This window comes from Lagenorhynchus albirostris, chromosome X (assembly GCF_949774975.1).
Source record: "Lagenorhynchus albirostris chromosome X, mLagAlb1.1, whole genome shotgun sequence".
In the NCBI taxonomy this organism is placed as follows: Eukaryota; Metazoa; Chordata; class Mammalia; order Artiodactyla; family Delphinidae; genus Lagenorhynchus; species Lagenorhynchus albirostris.
In genome coordinates this window covers 36,282,394-36,296,289 of record NC_083116.1, presented here as the reverse complement: position 1 = coordinate 36,296,289, position 13,896 = coordinate 36,282,394, and the positions used below count along the sequence as shown (strand labels likewise).

The 13,896-nt window shown below is 38.9% G+C and overlaps 1 protein-coding gene across 2 annotated transcripts in view; it reads right to left on the bottom strand.

Annotated features, from left to right (window-relative positions):
• AMMECR1 (AMMECR nuclear protein 1) overlaps positions 1 to 13,896 on the bottom strand; it is a 106,631-nt gene that overhangs the window by 22,989 nt on the left and 69,746 nt on the right. The window lies entirely within an intron of this gene.

Below are 13,896 nucleotides of genomic sequence, written 5' to 3'. Positions count from 1 at the left end.
CACAGAGGCACTGTGTGTTCCTCGTACTTTTAAAAGAAACCACTTCCTGGTCAAGAAAACAAACACACCTCTGATTACACACTATATTAATGGTACTGCTGGCATTTGCGCTGTCGCTCTTCAAATGTCCTATAAAGCAGAGCCAGGCATAGAAAATGTTTTCACAGATTAATCCTTAAGAGGTTAAAAACTTAGAGCCTACAAACTGCTTGGGTCATAACAAAGTTCCATGACCTTCGGAAATAATTCCTTTTTCAGTGAGTTCCTCATTGTTGGATTTTCTTTTTTCCATCCCTTCCTTCGCATTCAGAAACTCACTCACTCTACTGTACAAATATACCCCTATGTTTGTAAGTATTTTCAATACATTTTGGTGTTCATTCTATCCTGCTATACAGAGGAAAATGCTTACAGAAAGATAGAGATGTTATATATAAAGCATACATGTTTTTCCCCATTCGAGGAGCCAAGATTAACCAAGAAAATCAGGAAATCTGTGATAATTCATACTCTGAGAACAGCACTTCACTACTTTATAATTTAACAACATAAATTTCCTATGGCTTGGCTTCTTTTATTTTCCAACTGGCAAATAAAGTTTAAAAAAATATTTTCAAGTTGTCATTCAAAGCCAAGATGAAGACATATATGGTGTGTGTGTAACGTCCCCCCAGCCCCAGACCTGCCACAGGAGAGAAGTTCTAAAACACAGACCAGAAGAATCCCATGCATAAAAACCCAAAGGCCAATCACACTTTCAGTTTTCCTTGTGAAAAGCAAAAAAGGGGAAAAGAGCCTTATACATTAGAATAACATAAAATATAATTTTTCGGGTTATAGATTTTTATTGTGGTAACATACATAACATAAAAATTACCGTTTTAACCATTTTTAAGTGTACATTTCTGTGGGATTAAATATATTCACATTGCTGTACAGCCACCATCACCAACCATCTCCAGAACGTTTTTTTATCTTGCCCAACTGCAACACGGTACCCATTACACATCAGCTCCCCATTCCTCCCTCCTTCCAGCCCTTGGCAAAAATGTTGTAATTTAAATACACTTTTATAATTTCAAATAATTATAGTAATATAGTCGCAAATGTTTTTCATATATAACAGCTTTATTGACATATAATTCACATACCATAAAAGTCACCCTTTTAATGTACACAATTCAATGGTTTTTAGTATATTCAGAATTGTACAATCATTACCCCATCCAATTTTAAAACATTTCATCACACCAAAAAGAAACCCTATATCCATTAGGAGTCAGTCCCTATTCTCCCCTCCCCCCAGCTCCTGGCAAGCACTAATCTCCTTTCTGTCTCTACGGATTTGCCTGTTCTGGACATTTTATGTAAGTGGAGTCATACAATATGTGGCCATTTGTGTCTGGCTTCTTTCACTTAGCATAATGTTTCTGAGATTTTATCCATGTTGTAGCATGTATCAGTACTTCATCCTTTTTTAATATATTTTCTTCTGTTTGATAAATTTGACATGTTACATTTTGTAAAAGTACATCATCTTTTTAATTACCCAATAATACTCAATTCTATGGATATATCACATTTTGTTATCCATTTATCTGTTGAAGGACATTTGAGTTATTTCCACTTTGGGGCTACTATGAATAATGCTGCTATGATCATTCATGTATGAGTTTTTGTGTGGACAATAATGTTTTCATTTCTCTTGGGTAGATACCTAGGAGTGGAATTGCTGGGTCATGTGGTAATTCTATGTTTAACTTTTTGAGGAACCATCAAACAGTTTCCCATAGTAGCTGTACCATTCTACATTCCCACCAGCAATGTACGAGGGTTCCAATTTCCCTACATCCTTGCCAACACCTGTTACTGTCTGGTTTTTTCATTATAGTGCTAGGCCTCCTTTAATGAAAAGGTTTTTGTATCTAGCTCTAGCTTTTACATTAAAAAAATACACATGTTGAAGTTGCCATGCAGTTAATTTCTCAACACTTTGAGGCAAGTTATTATTTTGTTTATTTCCTAGCAAATCAGTGAAAGGTATATTTTAGCTCAGTGCAATTCAAACTATTATTTCAAATCAATGAAATTGTCAAGTACCTAAAACGTAACTGAGGATCAGGCTAGCAAGCTTTCCTCGTGATATGGAGCTGGGTGCTCAATCATTTGGGGCTTTTAAAAAAAGAATGTTTAGAACAAAGAGTGAGTGGGGGAGGCCTAGTATGGCTAATAACATAAATAACAATCATGCCTCGCCATACCAACACTCAAGTGTTTTAACTTCAAAACTCTGAAATAGTGAAGGTACATTAATCGTGATGGAAACAGTCTGATTTTACAGAAACACTCATTCAAACAAGACTTTTAATTCTTGCGTTTTTCATCAACTCTAAGTAACTTTTCATTAAATTCATGAACACAGACAAATTCTAAAAGGCAGGAACCCCTCAATATCTCTAAATGCAAATTCCTAGGGAAAAGAACTAGCAATGAAAGCCTAGCAAGGATTTAAGGGATTATAAGAAAAAGATGAAAAATGTGGCTGGAGACTGACCTCAGAGCTGCTAGGCTGGTGTGGATGGCTGATAAACAAGAGGATTCAGCTTCCCTCAGCCCCGTTCTCTTTAGTATATAGAATATGTGATGTGGAAGCTTAGCCTTTAGAGAGGCTATGCTGTCTGGAGTCGGGCAGTGACTTGCTCAAGGTGACCCAGCTAGTTAGTGACACAGGTAGGGGTACAACCCAGATTCTCTGACTCAAGTCCACAATTCTTTCTAGTATGTGTACCTTAGTCGCCACCTTTGACTGGATTATGGGTTTCTTTTTTAATTTTAAAATGAAATGCTTGCTTTACTAGGCAATTCTGATCTCATACCTGCAGTGCCTCTGCCTAAAGAAGATAAATAATAATTTAATAGCATTCATTAGTAGCCGAAGGGTAGACAGAGCTAGACTTCCTGTCTACTGGAAATCTGCAGGAGCAAAAAGGACTTTAAAATATTAATATTGTCCATGGAAAGCATTTTATACCAAAGTAGTGTCTGCCAATTTAAATTCTAGGCAGTCTGAGGAACTGACAAAGAAAGAGATCTTGTAATAAACTCGTATGAAGTTATCTTTGCTACAGTAGGAAGCCATTTCCTAGTGTTTAAATATCGCTAGGAAAAAAAGAACACTTATGTACAAAAACCTGCGGGCTGCTCCATCACCCGTATGATGGATGGCTAAGGTTTAAACAACAGTTTAATTCAATACCAAATTCAAATATATTCAAATTCAAATTGGCATCCTCCCAAGAATATATTTCACCTAATTGAGAAGCAGCATTAACATCTGTCAAAGTTAATATCTAATGTTAAATAGCACTTTAATGAAAATGAACATTAAAAAAAGGAATTAGCTATCAAAGAATCAAAGGGTTTGTGACAGTACCTGGAAACTATGAGGGAAAAAAAAACAGCTGAAAAGAGACAAAGCCTTAGATATGTAAGGCTCATCACAAACAATAGAGCATGCAACAGAAATTATTTAAGAATCTAGCCAGCTAGCCATTCACTCACTCATCCATTCATTCCTTTGCTTTCTAAAACACTGATGACCTTAATTGGTTAAACAGTGGAAAGTTACCAAACTGCCGAAGGGCTTCATAATTACAGGCAATCATTTTTCAGGACAAGGAAGTAATTAAAACCAAAATTAAAAATCCCTGTTTGGATAGGTGAAGAAAAGCAAATCAAGCATACATTAGTCTAAAATTAAGACAAAAAAAAAAAACCAAAACAGCTTTTTCACGAGGGGTTTCAATCATCTGGAAATTCTGCCATTCCTCATGTGACATGTCTGAATTCCAGGAACTTAGAATACCAGAATCCTAAACCCAAATCTGAAAAGTTTTCTATATCCTCTCTTTCACATTAAGTAGCAATGTTAGCTTCTCACTGTTAAAAAAATAATAGACACAAAACAGAATGCAAAAAAGTTAAGTGACTGTTCATCAAACCGAAGGGTAGAGAGGAGCAACAAAGGACAAGGTCATGGTTAAGGAGGGAGGAAGGGAACCTTATTTTGGTGAGAGCTGTGACCCAAAAAAGGGAAATTTTCAATTGTAAGCCACATGTAAAGTGTTACTTAATTGGGAGATGTTTTTCCCCTTTAGAGTAATGAGTACAACCTACCTGCTGCTTGATGAACATTAACATTAAAATTTATTCATTGGAATATATATTTTTAAACGTGATATGATAGGTAATTAACAGGGAATAGAGGAAAGAACTAAGGCATGGAACAAAAGGAAGAGAAAGTAGGAAGGTGGGAAAGAAAAAGAAAAAGGAAATATATGCAAGGAAAGATGGATAGGGAGAGAAAACAAGAAGCAGGAAAATGAAGTGGGAAGCAAAGAAACAAACAAATAGAGACACACAAAGGGGCAGAGAGAGAACACAAAGAAGGAAGAGTGGAAGGGTAAGAGGGAGAGGGAAATCCAGTGGGATGGGTGCTGGAGGTTTTCATATGTTATTTGGCTCCTATCCTGCAGGATTCCCTTAGGCTTTAGAGTTTTATCACCTGTTGCCCTCCGATTGGCTTAAAGTTCTTGAATTGCTCTAATCTCGAATTCTTAAAAGCCTCTACTCTCTGAGATGGCCACAGCTACCCACCAGGAGGGAAAAATACTCTGTGGGCTGCATGCTCTGATGACCAGAGCAATAGTGTCAAGAATCTGCCTCCCAGCCACAAGTTCCTCACCTTTAAATTAGGAGACGAGGTTGTGAATTTGATTTAGTCGAGTGGAACTACAACTGGAAAATACAAGATACATGAAGAAACATACGGCTAAATGTTTGGTGTATATGGCGGGTATTCCTCATCTCCCTCCGTGTAACATCCACATAATGCTTTCCCTGCAGAGTTTCTGGATTTACTTGATACGGTTTTTAGAAACGAACTGCTAGAAACTGGTTTTTGTTTTAATTATTTTTCTGACGAAATCTTTTAAAATATATTCTACCAGAGTGTAATGGACATAATGACTCAGGTTCATCTTTAAGACTCAATATGACTTGGGTCATTCATTACTATAGGGTATTGAAACAGTGCTCTCAATATAGTCTTGGCAATAAAAAAAAAAATCTGTGGGTATGGAAAACAGATTAACAGTATGACCACCAGCAAGTTCCATCTTGGGAAATCTGAAAGCGTGAGATAATCTCTACTTTTAAGAGAATGTAACACAAAAATAACCTGTCATAGACTTTCAGCGTTTCTAAGGATCTTGTCTCTGTGTTCTCTAAGATAGGATACTATAAAACTGAACTACCTCTCGAATTGGATTAAATGTAAATTTTATTGCCTTTCTCGTAGAATCTAGAGAAACTTCCACAACGCTGAACAAGTATTATTTCCCCAGGGTCATCAAAAGCACTTCTCCAAGGTGTAATAACTGTGACTTACTGCCAATGCATGTAGCTCCTAAAAATGAAAACCTGAAGTCATTATTAATACATGAGCCTTATCTCACAGTCCTATAGAACACAGCAGAGGAGAATGGCTAAGAGCTTGGATTCTAGAGTCAGACATAACTACATTTGGATCCTGGCACCACTGCACACTAACTGTGTGACATCTGGGCAAGTCTCTTAACCTGTGCCAGCCTCCATGTCCTCACCTATAAAATGGCGATAATACTAGTACCTTCCTCACAGAGCTACTGTGGCAAGTGGACAAAATAATAATACCTGCAGAAGTGCCTTACATACACCAGGTGCTCAATAAGTAGTGGCTGTCAAAGAACTTTGGTCATCGGCATATTTGTTAAGTTTATGCCCACAGGGCTGCCTCCATATCATGGTTCTGGCGAAAGGAACGGAGCCCCAGGACTAAGATTGACCCTTCAACCTTATGATGAGAAGGTCTAAGCAAGTTATCTGCTCTAGGAATTTACTGTGACCATCGAAAGGGGATAATGGCTACCCTTTCAGGTTCTGGTGTTTCTGAGAAGCCTTCATCTCATTTTCTTTCATTTTCAAAATATTTATTAAGGCTATCTGCCTTTTATTAAGTGGAGAGCCACAGAGGATATAAGAACAGATTACAAAATAATATATGAATATATGTAAAAGACATCGACAGGAAGGCTGAGAGGAATGGTCAGACAAGGTTAGCGTCTTTCCTGGAAGGATCTGTTGTACACTCTCTGCTACTGGTTTACTTGTTACCAAGTGACCCAGAATTGCGGGTAAAGTTACAGAAATTAAATGTATACACATTTTTTTTCTAGTAAGAAATCTACTACATCAAGCGAGGTACTTCATCAAGAATTTCCATTATCCTGCAGCCATGCATTCGCATGTTGCTTTGTAATGTAACTCTTAGATTTCCTGAGCTAGGTTTTAAAAAATCTCCAGGGCACGGATTGGCTTTTTACTTCCATACAAAAAAAAAAATGTTTACCAAGAGATGTGGTTCCCTGAACGGTACTCAATTTGTCTTCAATGGATTTAGGTATGTTATTCTCTATCCTACTGGTTATGCTCCAGCAAAATCCTTAGGAAAAACAAAACAAAAATACTCTGTAAGCAGCAGACAGAGAATGAGAGCTGAGAAGCTCCGTGCTTTCCTCATCTAACCCAAAGGTCTCCACACTGTTGACTGAGCATTCTTATCAGTAGAAGTCTGAGCACACATCCTCAATATGTATATTTACTTATAAAATACATAAATGTACTACTGTCATGTATAGCTAATATATCCAAAGCATAGTATAGACTTAGAATAAGCACTGTTGTTAAAAAAAAAACAGTGGGTATAAATACATATTTCAAATAATGTTCTTGATAATTTCCTTCTTATCTGGGGGCTGACATCTTGTCAGGTCTGATTAGATTATCTTCATTTTTACTTGATGACTTGGCCGACCAAGTTACAAAGTGACTTGCAGGAGAAGTGGCAGCTAGCTCCCCCTTTTTCTTGTCCTTGCCTTGTGCTTGTAGTATGACTATTATCACCACTCCATTGTTCCTTTGCAGGAATCTTCTTAAGCCCCTTGTCCATCCTGAGTGGCTTTATCTAGCTTTAGCTAACCTATGCACAATGGTCAAATGGTTTAAGAAGATTCCTGCAAAGAAACCACAAGTTGAAAATAATACTACTTCAGTACTTTCTTATATTTTAGATAAAAAGATCATAAATAGAATTGCTAATCTTTTCTTCCTGCCCCACAATGGATCATCTGGGTGCACCCCTCTTAGGAGACTGCTAATCTAAAGCTCTTAATCAAGTTCTAAGAAACTGGTCCTCCTAATATACTTAGACATGACACTATGAGCAAAAAGAGCTTTAAATACAAAAGAGCCAATATCTATGGAGCGCCTGCCGTGAGCCAGGTGTTAGACATGTATTACCTTGTTGAGTCCTCAAAACAACCCCATTTTGTAGATGAGGAAACCGAGGTTCAGTGAGTTCAGCAAGATTAAGCAACTTGCCCAAGGTCACAAAAACAGGTAAGAGAGTTGACATTTGAACTCTGGGCTGCCTGCCTCTATGGCCCATTCTCTTTTCACAGCAGCGCCTCTAGAATGTTAGCAAATCAACTTCAGTCTATGCACATTCAGTCAGTTTTAAGGAATTTTCCCCCCAATTAATGCTTCTTCTCCTGGGGTTTAACTGGATGCTTTAGGTTATAAGTGTGGGCAAGTTCTGCAACGGAGATAAATGGTACTTTTTTAGTGAAAGTCTTGGCTTGTTTTTGTTCTCTTCTTTCTCCATTTTGATCTTGGTGACTCAGAGCTGCTGTCATTGAAAAACATCTGTTTTATCTAAATTTAATAAGCCCTATTAGTGGGACACTAAGCCTTCCCTTATTCTGAAGCCTTTCCACAATTTGAAATTTAATCTACTGGAAGTCATAACAGCGTTACCAAAGTACTAGTTTCGGACGTATCTAGGCTGGCGGGCCTGTTTCTGATTTTTAACTTTGCTTTTCCAACGTGAATGAATAAGCCCTCTCATACTCACCACAAGAGTCATGCAATTTTTTTTTCCTTCCCTCTTTCCATGGTAATCAAATCTATAAATTAAACTCTGTAAACTGCAAAACATATGGTGTCACTCTAACTTGTGTTCCGTGTGAAGGTGGCTTGGTCTTACCCACGGGTTTACTGTCGTTTCTTAAACTCGTGTCAGTCCTAGATGGTGCAGGCCTGCTGAGAGCTAGCATGCTGGTTCTTACTGTGGGGCCTGTCTCTGATTTTCTCAGATGTCTCTGACAGGGGACTAAAGGTAACAAAGGAAAAGGGTTAAGTCAGTCTTGAAGATGAGGTCCAAAATCAACTTATCAACTCGGTCCTGCTGAGGAAGGGGGAGCGAAGGACTCCAGTCCTCTCCACTGCCTCAACCGAGATGTTTTTCATCTTTATTTTCCTTCTCTTCTTCCCCTCCCCCACCTTCTGGATGTTTTCCTCCTTTTCTTCCTCTTCTTCCTCTACCAAGGAAAGGAAGAAAGAATTGTAAAATGTCACAAGAAGGAGATGAAAGAGAAGAACGGGGGTGCGGGGAGGGATGGGAACATTAAGTAAGGCAGCTGCCATTGGGTCAAGATGACCCATTCCATTCCGTACTGGTTTTAATGTTCTATTTCAGCCTTCGGGGAGTAGATGAGTGATGGTGACAGAGGAAGGTACACAAGCCACTGCCTGTTTCTTTCTGGGGTTTATAGGATACCCTTGAAGAGCAGAAGGATGGGGGTTGGGATGAAAAGTCAAGGGCCTCACCCCCAGAAGCCTAGCTGCTTAACCACACAAGGTTACAGAATCAGTTTCTTTGATCTGTGTAATTTCCAACGACATATATCTCTACAATGAAGCATAACTACACGCCTGTTTTTAAGGCCTCTGTAACTTTCCTTACATTCGTTTAAATGGAACTACCTTAATTTTTATCACTATGTGGTATCTTTGGGGGAAAGTTTCCTTTAAATCATTCGTATCACCTTTGTTTTATATGATTCTTCATAGAATTTCTAAAGGGTCTTCGCATCTTCTATCCTAGCTGACGCTCAAAACAGCCTCGTGAAGTTGACAAGCTAATGCTACATTATATTAGAAACCATAATAGGTGTTCCTCCAAGAACAAGACCCCTATAGTCATCGAGTCACGAAATGTCAGAGCTACAAGCACTTAGAGACCATCTAGTCCACACCCTTCACTTGACATCTGGGAGAACTGGAGCAGAAAGTGATGTGCCCAAAGTCACACAGCTACTGAGTAGTGGAGTTGGGACTTATCTGCTGCATCTCCCGACTTCCCTTGTCCCCCCGCCCCATCCACTCATCTTTCACATGTTTGTTGACCAACTCTGTCCTAATCCAATAATACTCTACCAGGGATGTATGGAGTAGGAAGAAGAAAATGATGCCAAAGGCACCGGGGAACAGCTAGAACAATAAAGCAGTGAGCTTCCCAACACTGCCAGGCCCCTGGGACTTGCCAGCATGCTGAAGTCACGCAGAATCTACAAACTGAGCAGATAAGGGTGAGGGAGCAGCAGAGCGCAAATGCTGTGCTGTGAGGGCAGCGAACACAGTCATCACTACTGCCCTCCTCTGCGTTTCTAATCCATTCCCTCCTCACCTCTCTTTATAGTAGGTGTTGCTCTCTCCTTGTTGTGCTTTCCCCTTGTTCTTTTCGCCCTTTCAGTCTGGGCCATCCATTCTGGCCTGTCATTTCTCCCTAGCTGCTGAGCTACATAGAAGAATCGCACAGCAGAAAAGTTATACATTTTTAAAATAAGGTATTTAATTCCCTTTTATCAAGCTCTCGCAACTAGAGAATCTGACCTTGTTGTAAATGCCACACTGTGTTCTGATTGTGTGTATATAAGTATGTCAGACTATAAGCTCGTCAGGGCAAGGTAACCTCAATGCCCATTTTCCAGTAAATAGCACACCACCATGCATGGACCTGGCACAGGAGAAATATGTCGTTCTTCATGTACTGCTAAAGCCCTCGGACTTTAATCCAACCTACCTTCCTGTCTCTTAACTTGGAACAGATTTTTACTTTATTCCTTTCAACAAATGTTTAAAGTGAGCCTGGTCGAAGAGAAAAGGATATTTTAATGCTTCATCTTTTGTTTGGTTTATATCTTGATAAATCTAATTTTCAAAGGCAAAGAAAAATTTCACATGTATAGTTTCCCATTCTATTACCATTAAAAATTACTTAATTCTCCCATTGAAGAGGTCCTACTTTGATTTTGTTTCCATGAGACAAGCACATGGGGTAATGAAATATGTTGGAAAAGCTTCGCAATATGCTGCTGAAATAACAACAATTGCTGATTCTGTACTGCAGTACATATTAGGAAAACCACAATAGATACTAAAAGGAAACTGCATCATTTGGGGATGGAAAAAATGCAATGGATAAAAGCCATGCAATTTAAATTACAGTCATGTGACAATAGCTCTGTCCCCCACAGCAGCAAAACTTGTAGTGAATAAGTGGCAGTCCTAATGATTACTGATGGAAGAGAATATCTATGACCGTGAACTAATTAATGCAGCAAATATTTATTGAGTGCTCGCTATATGCCAAGTACAAGTCTACACATAGGGGCATAGTCTGTTCAACTGCAGTCCTGTGGAACACCTTCCCTCATAGAAGTTTCGCTATGGTGGTAACTGGCGTTTTGAGTCTTTAGTTAGATTACTGTGCATTCACAGTGCAGCACAGTTTGGTGACATTTTTCAATCTAGAACTCATAGACTGCTATAAATAGATAATAATCTACTTCCATGATAGAGTTACAGAGTTGCTTTGATCTCACAGGCCTTCCCTCCCCCCCCACACCCCACCCCACCCCACCCCCCGCGGAAAACACAGATGCTTTGCAACCTGGAAGAGCTCAGTGGCCTCTTATGTTTGTGCAGTGATTATTACTACTATTTTGCTGTAGCTTGGAACATACAGGGACCCATATTACTCATCTTTTTATGCCTTTCACACCTTCTTATAAAGGAAAATCTTATGAACTGGATGAATCACAAGTCAGCAAGGGCAGGCACAGAAAAAAGAAGCACAAGATAACAGTCTCTCTAAATGAACATGGGTCTAAAAGAAATCAGATGTCAGTTCACAAATTTAAAAAAAAATCCTTAAAAATATCCTCTGCCTACTCTTCCGGTTCTCTGTGGGATTTCAGGTGAGTAAGCGTCTAAGGGGGAAAGGGGACTTGTTGGAAATCAACCCTCAGAGGCAATGAGAATGATCTAGAGGGAGAAGAGCTGACTCTGGAGAAGATGGGTGGACCTGTGATGCCCCCCTGGTGGGGCTGGCAGAATGCTCGTCAACTGAGACGTTCTGACAACCCACGGGGCTTATGGGGGTTAAAGACGTAGTACGCACCAGCACAGATTCCCTCAATCACATTAGACTTTAACATTCCCAGGTCTGGTTTGCCTTTTACAAGAAATAATGGTTTAGAATGCTGCTCAGAGCCTGCTCCACACATCTGAGAGGCCAGGTTGTAGCACCTCATTTTCCTTTGCTCTCCCTCCCCCATGTAACTAAAAGCCACTTCTTAGACTTTGGTAAACAAAGTGAAGGAAACTGAGAGAATATTTTCTGTGGACTTAACTTTCCTGGAAATAATTATCAGTGATGGAAAACAAACTCTTCGTAGCAGAATAAAACGTCATTAATTTGAACTCCACTAATTCAAAATCTGTGTTAATTCAAACAGACCTAGGCTGACAGGAAAAGAAGGGTCTGCTCCGCTAAGCAAATCAACTTTGTAATTAAGGTTGGAAGAGAAGTACAGGACTTGCTGAAAGAGAAACTATTTTCAGAACTTTAGAATTAACCATCTACGTGCACTGTAACATCATAATTACACGTGTGTGTGTGTGTGTGTGTGTGTTGTGTTGTGTGTGTATGAAAAAGCAGATCTCTGGAAGACTTCTATTTAAAAACACTCAGCCCATTTGGAGTTACCTGTGTCACTAAACCAAGCAGAACTATTTTTAAAAGAAATATTGCCTTCATTCTTTATTGATCATTCTGGACTTCCTGCAATTATTTTGAATTCGGGAGCTGAGCTCTGACTTCTACTTTGGTGTTGCTAGGCTACTCGCCTACAGTTGTGGTCACACGCAAAGACCTCTGAGTACAAGTCTTACAGGAGATCACTTAGTAACTGAATCAGAAATATGGCCCAAGCCTCCTGACTGAGTTCAATCACTTCCTTACTGTCTGACCTAAAGAAGTCACAAACGTTTAATACCTTGGGTTATATCTAGCTATAAAACGGGGGAGAGAGAACAACAACAACAAAAAGAAGGCTTATATCCCTTAGATTAGAGGCCTACACACCAGAACAAACAAAATCAAAGGGAAAGCAACAAAGTCCTTGGGAAACCTAAATATTCAGTCATTATGAAACAAATATCAAATGAAAGTCCAACAAAGGAGCATCACTCTCCAAAGGAAGTACTCCTGAGGCTGTTACTCCTCACACCTCCATACTGGCTCTGACTTCACTAGCACAGGGCAGACTTCCAGCTCCCTCTGTGAACATGGCTCACTGCCTGAGAGGCCTGGTTACCTTGTCACAAGTTTAGGTATGACCACTCTAATAATATTGTAAGCTCCTGGATTCCTACCAGTTTCCCTTAAGCACAAGACACACAGGACTAGCACATCATGGGTGGCTGCACTACTAATTTCGCTTGAGTTGAGGTGATAAGACTTCCTCTTTTCATATACAGAACTGTAAATCAGAGCAGTAGGATTTTTTTTTAAAAAAAGGTTCCCAAATTTCTAGTTTCTATAGAAACTCTGAAAATACCAGAACCACGAAATGTGTTTGCTTAAGAAAATTTGGGACACTAAAATTGATAGGTGTCCCACAAGAATACTGAATAAAATAATCATAGGTCAATGTTCCAACAAAAGTGAAATGCTAGCCAGTAAATTTTATAGGGAAAAAAGTTCTTTGAAATGGTTTTGGGCAAGAAAGTCTATACTCTCTTTTTTAAAACAAATTTTATTTTATGTTAGAGTATAGTTGATTTACAATGTTGTGTTAGTTTTAGGTGTACAGCAAAGTGATTCAGTTATACATATACATATATCCATTCTTTCTCAGATTCTTTTCCCATATAGATTATTACAGAATACTGAGTTCCCTGTGCTATACAGTAGGTCCTTGTTGATTATCTATTTTTTACATAGTAGTCTGTATATGTTAATCCCAAACTCCTAATTTATATACTCTCTTTTAAAACACAGGTCTCTTAATGCAAATCAAAACTACAATGAGGTTTCACCTCACTCTGGTCAGAATGGCCATCTACAAATAACAAATGCTGGAGAGGGTGTGGAGAAAAGGGAACCCTCCTACACTGCTGGTGGGAATGTAAATTGGTGCAGTTACTATGGAAAATAGTATTGAGGTTCCTCTAAAAACTAAAAATAGAGTTGCCATATGATCCTGCAATCCCACTCCTGGGTATATATCCAGAGAAAACTGTAATTTGAAAAGATACATGCACCCCAATGTTCACAGCAGCACTATTTACAATAGCCAAGACATGGAAGCAACCTAAATGTCCATCGACAGAGGAATGGATAAAGAAGATGTGGTATATATATACAAGGGAATACTACTCAGCCATAAAAAAGAATGAAATAATGCCATTTGCAGCAACATGGATGGCCCTAGAGATTATCATACTAAGTGAAGTAAGTCAGACAGAGGAAGATAAATATCATATATCACTTATATGTGGAATCTAAAAAAATGATACAAATGAACTTATTTACAAAACAGAAACAGACTCACAGACATAGAAAACAAACTTGTGGTTACCAAAGGGGAAAGGGGATGGGGAGGGATAAAT